Here is a 10,441-nt window from a genome sequence, read left to right on the forward strand (position 1 = left end):
ATAATGGTAATGCACAAACCTTTCTTTTATCCAAATAAAATCTTCGCACTGTTAAACTAATCACGTCCTGAGGTCACCAGTTGTAAGGGAAGGTTTTCTATCTTCCTACTATGTGCGGTTTTGGATAAATAAAAACGAAGTAAATTGGAGACATCACAACATTTAATATACACAGTTATTTACAAGTTAATATAAAATATATAAATCCATTAATACTTTTACATCCCAATGTCTGGAACGTCAATATAGTAATTATTATTATTGAGTTGTCTTAGCAACGTTGTTTTTATTTTTCATAAAACTAAATATAAATGCTTGTTATGTTATTGCTCTTGCGCACCACAATATTATAAATCTTTAATTAATAAGAATTACTTGTAAATAAAATTTTCATGATGACAAAATATAAAATCCAGCTCAATCAAATCTAGAAAATGGCTTTGAAAAATAATTTTGTTTATGATATGACAGGAAACTATAAATGCAAAATAACTGATTTCAGTAGTGATGTAGTTGCAATATATGGGTAGCAAGTAAAAATATCCAAGGCATTTTGAATTAATTGAGCAAATGGTGCAGCTCTTAGCATTCGAAAGAACATTGGAGATAATATAGTAAATTTACAATTAAAAATATGACTTACCTAGCGAATTCGTTTCATTGCTTAATCATTCCGAGTACGTCCAGCTCAAACATTTTCGCCATTTTCAATCACGTTCAAAAAGCGGGCATCCAAGCAGTTGGCGATAGATTTCGTTTGGCAATCACCCATTTCAGCTGATCGCCAAAGTTTAGGGTTATAAGAGGGCGGTCAGCCAAGACAGTGCGTAATAATACAGCGGCTGCAGAGTCCTACCAATAATGTAAATGTAGCGATAGAGACTTATATTTTGTTAATTTCGATGTCTGTTTTTTGGAAGAAATAGAGAGACGGAAATGTGAAAGATGAGGGTGAATGTAAACAAACAATCAAAGTTCTTAGTAGACACTTAAATGGGTTGTTATAGTATCCACCAGAAATCTATTAAGATAAATTTACACTACTAATAAGTAATAAAAATGATCATTAACACGATTAGGTTGTAAACATTCACTGCAATACTCGATAAATCGTATTTTTCTCATTTATTTCTCTTTTTTGGACTTTTGAAGACTAGAGGAACATTAGGTAGGATGACCCACAAACTAGCTTCAAATAATTTATTTTATTCAATAATTCTTATGTTTTGTTTCTATTTCGTTGAAATATTTACTTGTTTTTAAAAACGCTTGCTTAAAATTAGCATTAAGGAAAATAACTTTTCTTACTAAAGTTGAGATGAACTTTAGACGCTGTTTAAGATTAAAGCGGCTGTTAGATATTAATTTGTAAACTTTTTGGTAAGCCAATTTTTGTTTGTTTCTCCGTTTTAGATTTATTATTCTAGCGTTTGTTGTAGATCTAGTAAAAAAAGAAACAAAAAAACTTTCACGTCTATTTCTGATTCTAGTGCCAGGAGAATAATTCCGTGCGTATCAACAATCATCGCTTAGGTGCCAAACGGTTTCAAAATTATTAAAACAAACATGTAATGGTTTTGACATTTACGCTGTTCCAATAAAGGCTCTTAAAGAATCGTTGAAAAGATAAGAAGAGAAAGAAAAACAAGCTTCAGTGAGAGGAATAAAATATTAATGTTTGAAAAAAAAAAAAAAAACACCTCCTGACAGGCTTTGTTTTGATATAAATTATAAATATTTTCATTAAAAAAAAATTTCTTTTCCTTATTTAATAATTTTTATTTTATTAATAAGGATTGATTTTATTAATAAGGATTGATTTTATTAATAAGGATTGATTTACTGCTACCTCTTAAACTCAAATGAAAAAAAAAAATCATGAAAGTTCAATTTGTTGTCTACATCGTACTTTATTTTATTTGTGACATTTATTTTATCTTAATATTATTTGTTAACTGTAATGACACTGGTAACAATAATTAAGTAATTTAAGACACAAACATCTTTATCGGCATAATAATGATGTTCCAGGCAGGGTTGGAGTTTTTGCCGGCAAAAAGGGGTTTTTGCCAGGACAGTGGCAAAAACCTGGTAAAAACCGGCAAAAACTGGTAAAAACCGGCAAAAACCAAATTATCTAAATTGCTGATTAAATATTATTACAAAATACTTGAAACAAATTTAAATCAATCATAAGGAATAATAATTTTGATACATTACATGAAAAAATTATTTTTAACATATTAATAATTAATATAATGGTAATAATTTTTAAAAGATTGAAAGTTTGTGATCTCTTTTCATTTTAGAATCCTAAAATAAATGTTTTTTTACAAATAAATAAATATTATTATTTGCATAATATTATTATTTATTATAAAAAATTATTATTTGTACAATAATTAACTACACATATTGATAGATATTTTATGTTTTAAATTATAGTTATATTAATTTAAAATAAGTTCATTTCACCGGAAAAAAAAAGAATAATCACAAATTTTCCAATCAATAATGTTTTAAACTACTAAAATGATATATTGTTACATTATCATTTAATTATGGAATAATAATTTTGTTAATTTTTTTTGTAATTATTTATATTTATAGTATATATTTTAATTTTAGGAATAATTTTGTATCAAAAATGTGTTTTTGTCCTCTCATCTTGGAAAATATAGGTTTTTGCCACTTTTTGCCAATTTGCTTGGCAAAAACCTGTTTTTACCAGGACGGTTTTTACCGGTATTTACCATGGTTTTTTCCACCTGTGGCAAAATCTTGCCAACCCTGGTTCCAGGTGACATCTCCCTTTAAAAGAATAAGAACTAAAATACAAATGTAATTTAAAATGTTATTTTCATTTAATAAGAAAACGTTATTGACATGGGATCGATTTTTAGAGCGGAATTCAGCTAAATTTTCACAATTACGATGGACAAATTTGGCTGATTATTAATCAAAAGCCTGTGTTTTTACATATGGCAAAATGCGATATGTTTACAAAAATAGAGGCTCCTGATTGGCCTCATTGAACCATTGTAATTTTGAAAATCCAGCTGAATTCCACCCTAATGTCAGCAAGGATATAAAATTCGCTGCAACAAAGTTAATAATCAGACATGATGGACATAGAATTGTCAGAAAATCAATAAATTGGGCTGAACAATGTTTCGTTTGAACTCTATAGCTATTTCAGGTTTTAGTCAATTTTCTTGTTATCTATAATTAGGTGAACAATTTAAATACATCCACAACGTTCTGTTCTTCATTATTGAAGCAGAGGGGCGGCCCCCAAAAAAGGTTTTGCCCGGACCCCAATTAGGCTAAGTCGGGCCCTGTACCTTCCTCAAATTTTCAAAGCGTAATTGATTTTTGGTCGATGTAGCCAATTGGCTACATCTGCCATTGCAACCTCCAGTGCAACCTTAAGGTCCAGTGCATCACCAATGCAACCTTAACGTTGCACTGGTGAGGTAAATGAAAAATACTCATAGGACAAACCGCTGGAGATATTTAACGATTGTTATATTTTTAGAAAAATGTCCATTATATGAACCTAGAAATATTTGTAGGGCTTCGTTAACTAAACTATAAAAAAAAAATTTTTGCACTCGGGAATAAAAGAATCCTTTCAAATGGGTCAATGCACTAAATATTTTAAATACTGTTTTTCTGAAAATGTATAAATTATTAGATTGAAAATGAAGAGTGCGAATAATAATGCGAGAAATACATTTCATTTAAAACTATTTTACTAAATCATTTTCAAAGGAAAATTAGGAAACCCTCAAAACTTTCAGATTTAATATTTTAACCATTTTGCTGCATTCAATTTTTTTTTTAAATTTCGGATGGGGAAAAAATTAAAAATAATTACAGTACAAGTACAATTATGTATGAGAATACAGCTCTTATTTTTACTGATAGATGGCAGCACTAAATTAAGAGTAATTTCTTTTAGGCAATAGTAATCTGCTACGAAAAATTCTGAACTGCGAATCTGCGAAATATTTCCTTCTTTTTAAAACTTTTTTCGAAAGCAAACAATGTGTTTATATAACAATTAATCTTTCTCCATTGTATAAGGAAATTGGATAATACAAATATTTTGAGCTAAAATCAAAGTGAAGTCATTTCTAAAAGCATCATTAAACGTTTGCCAGCACATAAATCTTTGCCAGAAAACAAAAAATCAGATATAAAAGAATGTTTCATGTTTCTCAAAAACGTTGATAACGTTGTTTTAAATAATTTCACTTCGTTAAACTACAAACAACTTTTTTTTATTTTACCAGATCGCGTGATCTGTGGGGAGGGGGGAGGGTGCAATCTAAAATTATCCAAGATATTTTTTGATCAATTATGTGGAAATCATCTGAAACTACTCACTTTTTTTTTTACCCAAGTTTCCTTTCATTTATTTAATTTTAACCTCATAATTATTCGTGCCATTTACAGAAAAACAATTCTAAATATTTTTAATAGTTCATTTTGCTTTTTCGTTCTGAGAAATCAGTTTACAATATATAAGAGCTTATAGACTTATTGTTGTAGTTCATTTACGTCGCACTCGAGCTGCAATGTGGGCTATTGGCGACGGTCTGGGAAACATCCCTGAAGATGATCCGAGGACATGCCATCATCATTTTGATCCTCTGCGGAGGGGATGGCACCCCCGCTACGGTAGCCCGACGATCTGCGCGCGAAGTCGAGCACTTTACGGTAGCACAGTTTAACTAGGACCTATACCGCCCACCCTCGGTCCCTACGCAGACTGATCCAAGTGGTCACACTGACCGCAGCCAGTGATGCGGTGATCTGGTGGGAACCGTGTCTTAACGATCTGCGGGACTAGGATGGGTGGACTCGGAAAAGTGCGCTGACTCATTAGAAACTACCGGTGACTTTTCCAATTAACAAAAAGGGACTGCCCAGAAAGCCTTTGTGTCAGAATTTTCTTTTTATTGTCACCGAAATGTTTGTACTAAAAAAACATTTTTTTCAATTGAAGTTTCAAACCTTTCATCCTAAAATGATTAAAAATTATTTTTTTTAAGCTTTTTTAAAAAAGTATTGTTACTTAGATCCATACACTAGGACGTCACTATAGGGCTAGCTGACGTCACTCTAGGAGCCTTAAAACAAATTGCATTGTCCATTAAAATTTCACGACGAGTTGGATTTTAGCTGAGCATGCAAGACGTTGTGAAAAGAAACCTTATAATTACCTAGATTTAAGATTATTTTCATCCCTGAGACTAGGATTTTTTTCTCGCTTGAAAAACCCTGAGCCAACCTCGATTTAAAGGTTTTTAAATAAGAAGATTGTTTTCCAACGTTTTGGATGAGGGTAAAGTGCGTGGAATAAATCAGATTGTCCCATATCTCGTTTTAAGATATCTCTTTTCTCCTTTAAAACACATCCATTAAAACATTATTTTCTCGTTTAAAACATATCTCGTTTTATGCGGTTTACACGTAAACCGCATAAAAAAACCTATTTAGGTTAACATTAAAAGGTTTTTGCGGAGTGGAAATAAACCTTTTTTTGCTATCTGGGTGATTACAAAGAGCGATTTATTCCATTTGCCTGTGACCTATACGTGTATTAGAGATTATGTATATATATATATATATATATATATATATATATATATATATATATATATATATATATATATATATATATATATATATATTCATATATGACCTCTATTTAACGAAGTCGCTAAATCCAGATAATAACTTCGTTATATGGAAATTTCCTTAAATAGAAAATCGCCTTTTGAAGTACTTAAACAATAAAAAAAAAACTGGTTTTAAATTCATAAACACTAGACATAATTAAAATTAACAATTGATGCGCTTTTTTCTCGCAAACTAGTATCTACTGATCTGCATCAATCTTAACCATAAAAAAAATCTGCATGGAAAAGCATTATCCAGTGTTTTACACTATCATGCTACATACATTTTCAACAAAAAAAGCTAAATTTATGCATAAAGTTATAGCTGCATTTGTTATAAAAGTAATTTTAAGCATACATTATGTCATGCGTTCTTCAATTTAATTTGCTTCTGATTAATTTTGTTTGAGTTTTTCGTTTAAAATGCAAACAAAAAGAGATTTTACTGCTTCTCTGAAAATTAAGTGGCTTCGAGAAATCACTTCAAGGTCACATCCCCCATAAAATGCTTCAAGTTTGAAATGTTCTGAAATATTTTAAGAAGTGGGAAAAGTAAATCTAAAAAATAAATTCGTTAAATAGAAAATTGATTTCGCTGTTTGGAAGTTATTTTACGAAGAAATTTTCTAAATGTTCTTGGTTTCTCGAAAAAAATCGCAAAATAGAGAAATTCGCAAAATGGATGTTCGTTAAATAGAACTCCGACTGTATGTATCGTATATATATATATATATATATATATATATATATATATATATATATATATATATATATATATATATATATATATATATATATATATATATATATATATATATATATATATATATTAAAAAAGTGAATAATTAAATCGTGAAAATTGCTGTCTGTTTGAAAAAATCAGTAAATGATGATGTGAAAATCTTTTTCAGAATGAGCAATCCAGTGTCAACATAAAAGAGCTATTTTAACAAGAATGACGTTGAGACGAGTGTTTAGAAACCAAGAAGTACTCATTAAACCACCGCTGTCTGATCCACTTTTAATGAACTATTTCCGCATCGTTGCCATAACAACAGCCTGCATGCCTCTCTCTTCTGATGATCAGGTTTCGGGAAGAAGCAACTATTAAGCAAGGTCGCCTAATAAATAAATTATTATTTTTATAACATGTTCTAAAAATGTGGACAAAATTAAATATTCTGTTTATATATTTTAAAGATTGAACAATGAGTTTTTATTAAATTTTTTTATCTTTAAAAGAAGAAGAAAAGAACGGACACATTTTTAGCTAGTGATTTTTAATTTTTATCTTTAAAAGAAAAAAAACGGACACATTTTTAGATAGTGATTTTTAATTTTTATCTTTAAAAGAAAAAAAAAACGGACACATTTTTAGATAGTGATTTTTAATTTTTATCTTTAAAAGAAAAAAAACGGACACATTTTTAGATAGTTATTTTTAATTTTTATCTTTAAAAGAAAAAAAAAACGGACACATTTTTAGCTAGTGATTTTTAATTTTTATCTTTAAAAGAAAAAAAAACGGACACATTTTTAACTAGTGATTTTTAGTTTGTTTGAAAATAAATTCCTCAAAAAACATGGTTAGCATACAACGATTGCAATTTTGTTTCTCTTAGTAAAAAAATATTTTCTAGTGGTAGCAAAATGTAATTAATTTTTTAGTATGTTTCATTTTGAATAGTATCCCCCCTTCCCCTACACATTAAAAAAAAAATCAAAGCATCGTTTGAAACGCAACAGTTATTTCGTGTTGACACTTTGAAATAGTGGGTGTTAAACTATTTATACAAGTTTTACTATTTAATTAGCTACTCATTTAAACTTCTTTTAGAGAGCGGGGCTGATGGCATTCCTGAGTATATATATGCATTACCAGGGGTCTGTCCAAGTCAAATTTATTACCGTTTAACGGTACCTTCACAAATTCAACTTTAGGAAAAACGGTAGTGTCACAAATTCAATTTTAAGAATTTCACAAAATACTTTTTCTTAAAATTTTATTTTTGTATCCCTTAAGAAACGATAAGTCCATATTTTTGTGTTGTTGTATTCGTATACCCGTTTTAGGCAGAGGGGGTGATTTTTCCCGTTTTTCCAGTGGCGCCATCTATGACCAAGCATTCGACTTCTGCCACACCCATACGTCACACCATTTATACATCCATTCATTCATCCATAGATCGTAATTTTGACATGAATCAGAGAACGATCGATCTCCAATCCAGTACCCCCAGAGGTATTGATTTCATATGGGAACATGGAGGACATTGCAACTCGACAGATTTAACGTGCATCAGTCACCATTTACTACACGGGGAGTCTTCGACTAGCGGTGTTCGAACCCACTAACTCTCGGACATGGGCCCAGCGCCCTACCGACCAGGCTATCCCGGCCTGTGTTGATTTTCTAATATAATTTTCGCAAATTGCGTCTAAATTTTCACAAAATAGGCACCTCTCAGAAAAAACCTAGACAGACAGAATGGCTCTATTACACAACACGTAAAAGGTTTTTATTTTATTTTATGACCGCCGTTGAACAGCCGACCCAATTTTTGGGTTTACGACTACTAATGTTCAACGCCGTAGCCTTGTGATTTTGAACCAATCCAGAAGACAAGAAAACTCCTGGATCAGTACCCCCAGAGGTTTTGATTTGTTATGGGAACATGGAGGACTTTGCGACTCGACAGATTTAACGTGCATCAGTCACCATTTACTACACAAGGATAGCCTGGTTGGCAGGACGCTGGACTCGCGTTCGTGAAAAGAGGAGTTCCAATCAGGTAGGTCGAAGAGTCCCCGTGTAGTAAATGGCGGCCGGTGCACGTTAAATCTGTCGGGTTACAAAGTCCTCTACGTTCCCATAACACATTAGAGCTCTGGGGGTGACTGGATCCTTCTCTGGTTCAGGTCAAAACGACGCTCTGCGGATGAATGAATGGGTGGTGGAATTCAAATTCTTGGCCGTAGATGGCGCCACTGGAAAACAAGAACCATCACCGTCCTTGTCTTCATGGCCTACGACAGTGTGTCCCAAATCTATGACTTTTGCGTACGCTTTCTAAATTTTTCGTAACGCTGTGTAAAAAAAATTATGTATTTTTTTAAAATATGTTTATTTTTCTTTTTTGGTACAAAGTTTTATTAACAAGTTTATTTGCATCAGTGAGAAAGATGATACTGTTTTTGCTGTGATAACAGTTATAGGGATAAAAATTATATTTTATAAAAATAATCAAAATAAGTAGAACTTATTACAAACCTTTACTATAAAAAAAATTGCACAAAAGTTAAAAATCACAATTGGCTGTCGATACCACTCATTATTAACTGTTAACTCTGCAAAAAATAGCCAATAGAGAAATACGTAATTGTAAATTTTCGCTGCTAGCTTTGTTTTTAAATAAAAATTTTTGAAATTTTCGTTTGTTGCAAGCTATTTCGCATAAGAACGCGGACCCCCGCTAAACTGTTCCCTAAACCCCTGGGGGTACGCGTACCACACTTTGGGAAGCACTGGCCTACGACAACACTAGAAAATAAAAAAAAATTTCATTATTTCGTATGATGAAAAAAAAATATTATTCTGATATATTTTGAATGGGAGTTGCATTCGATAGATTCCTTTTTAAAAACTGAAATGATCTCTTTCCATTAATAGAAGGTATTCTTTCCAAATGAGAATAAAAAGAAAGAACGTTTCCCACGATGGAATGTCGTGAGTGGAATGTCACGAAAAGTAGCGGTTCCTTCCTCCTGACCCCTTCAATAAGTGAAAGAAGGAATTTCTTTCCATTAAACAAAATGATATTTTGCTCGATAGTAACCGCCTATTTTCGATTGTTGGAAGACATTTTTATGACATCACTCCATTCCTCTATGTTCGTACAGACATATTTTAAAAAGATGAACCGAAGTTTTGATATCTGGTTACGTAGAAGCAGAGAACTATTCGTTTTACGTCAAAAAATACGTATATTTCACCTTTAAGTTTTACTAAGCGTTGAAAAGAGGCCTTGATTAAGTGTTGGGAACACTTATCAAGGGATTTTGAAAGATTCGTAAATTTTAAGTTAAACTGAAACGTCAAACAATAGCAAAAAAAAAAAAAAAAAAAAAAAAAAAAAATTGGTAATCCAAAATACGTTAAATTTACGTAAAATTTTACGTAAACAAATTTGTTTATATCACAAATATTTTATCAACCACTTTTTACTAGGTAAGAATGAGTACGTTATTTTTATATAATATTTACGTCCACAATGCGTCAAAATTTACGTAAGTTGTAACGTCAAATTATAGCAAAAAGGTTTTTTTTTTATTTTTTTTTTTATTATTTCCAATGAACTGCACAATCGGTCTTACCGATGAGCAGACCTAGTGCGTTCTCCAGAAGTGGTATCCACTCTTTCAAGACCACCACAATGGGTGAGATACCGCTGGTCATGTTAATTTGGACGTCTAGTTTCTGCCACACTAGATGGCAGCACCGAGACTCTATTTGGATGCTAAAGTGCACTAGGAATTTAATTTTGCCGGAAATGCCAGGAGCCAATGAGGCACTCCAGGGATCTTTTACATGCCGCATAATCATACGACATGGCCGCTGAGGATTTTCTGCCTCCCGAAAATCCGGTGTCTGGGCCGGGGATCGAACCGCTTGGGCTCAGAAGGCCGACGACAAACCAACTGCCCCACCCAGCCACTCACCATAGCAAAAAAGTAGTTATCCAAAAAACGGA

General features: G+C 31.7%; 1 long non-coding RNA gene across 1 annotated transcript; it reads left to right on the forward strand.

Moving 5' to 3' along the window:
• Positions 1-834: 834 nt before the first annotated feature.
• LOC147806694 (uncharacterized) lies at positions 835-6,889 on the forward strand. The gene is made up of 2 exons (XR_015428518.1): positions 835-1,168; positions 6,602-6,889. It is a non-coding gene; the product is annotated as an uncharacterized LOC147806694 (long non-coding RNA).
• Positions 6,890-10,441: the final 3,552 nt, after the last annotated feature.

Source organism: Parasteatoda tepidariorum, chromosome 8 (genome assembly GCF_982258835.1).
Source record: "Parasteatoda tepidariorum strain Cologne lab strain chromosome 8, Ptep-v5.0, whole genome shotgun sequence".
Taxonomy (NCBI): domain Eukaryota; kingdom Metazoa; phylum Arthropoda; class Arachnida; order Araneae; family Theridiidae; genus Parasteatoda; species Parasteatoda tepidariorum.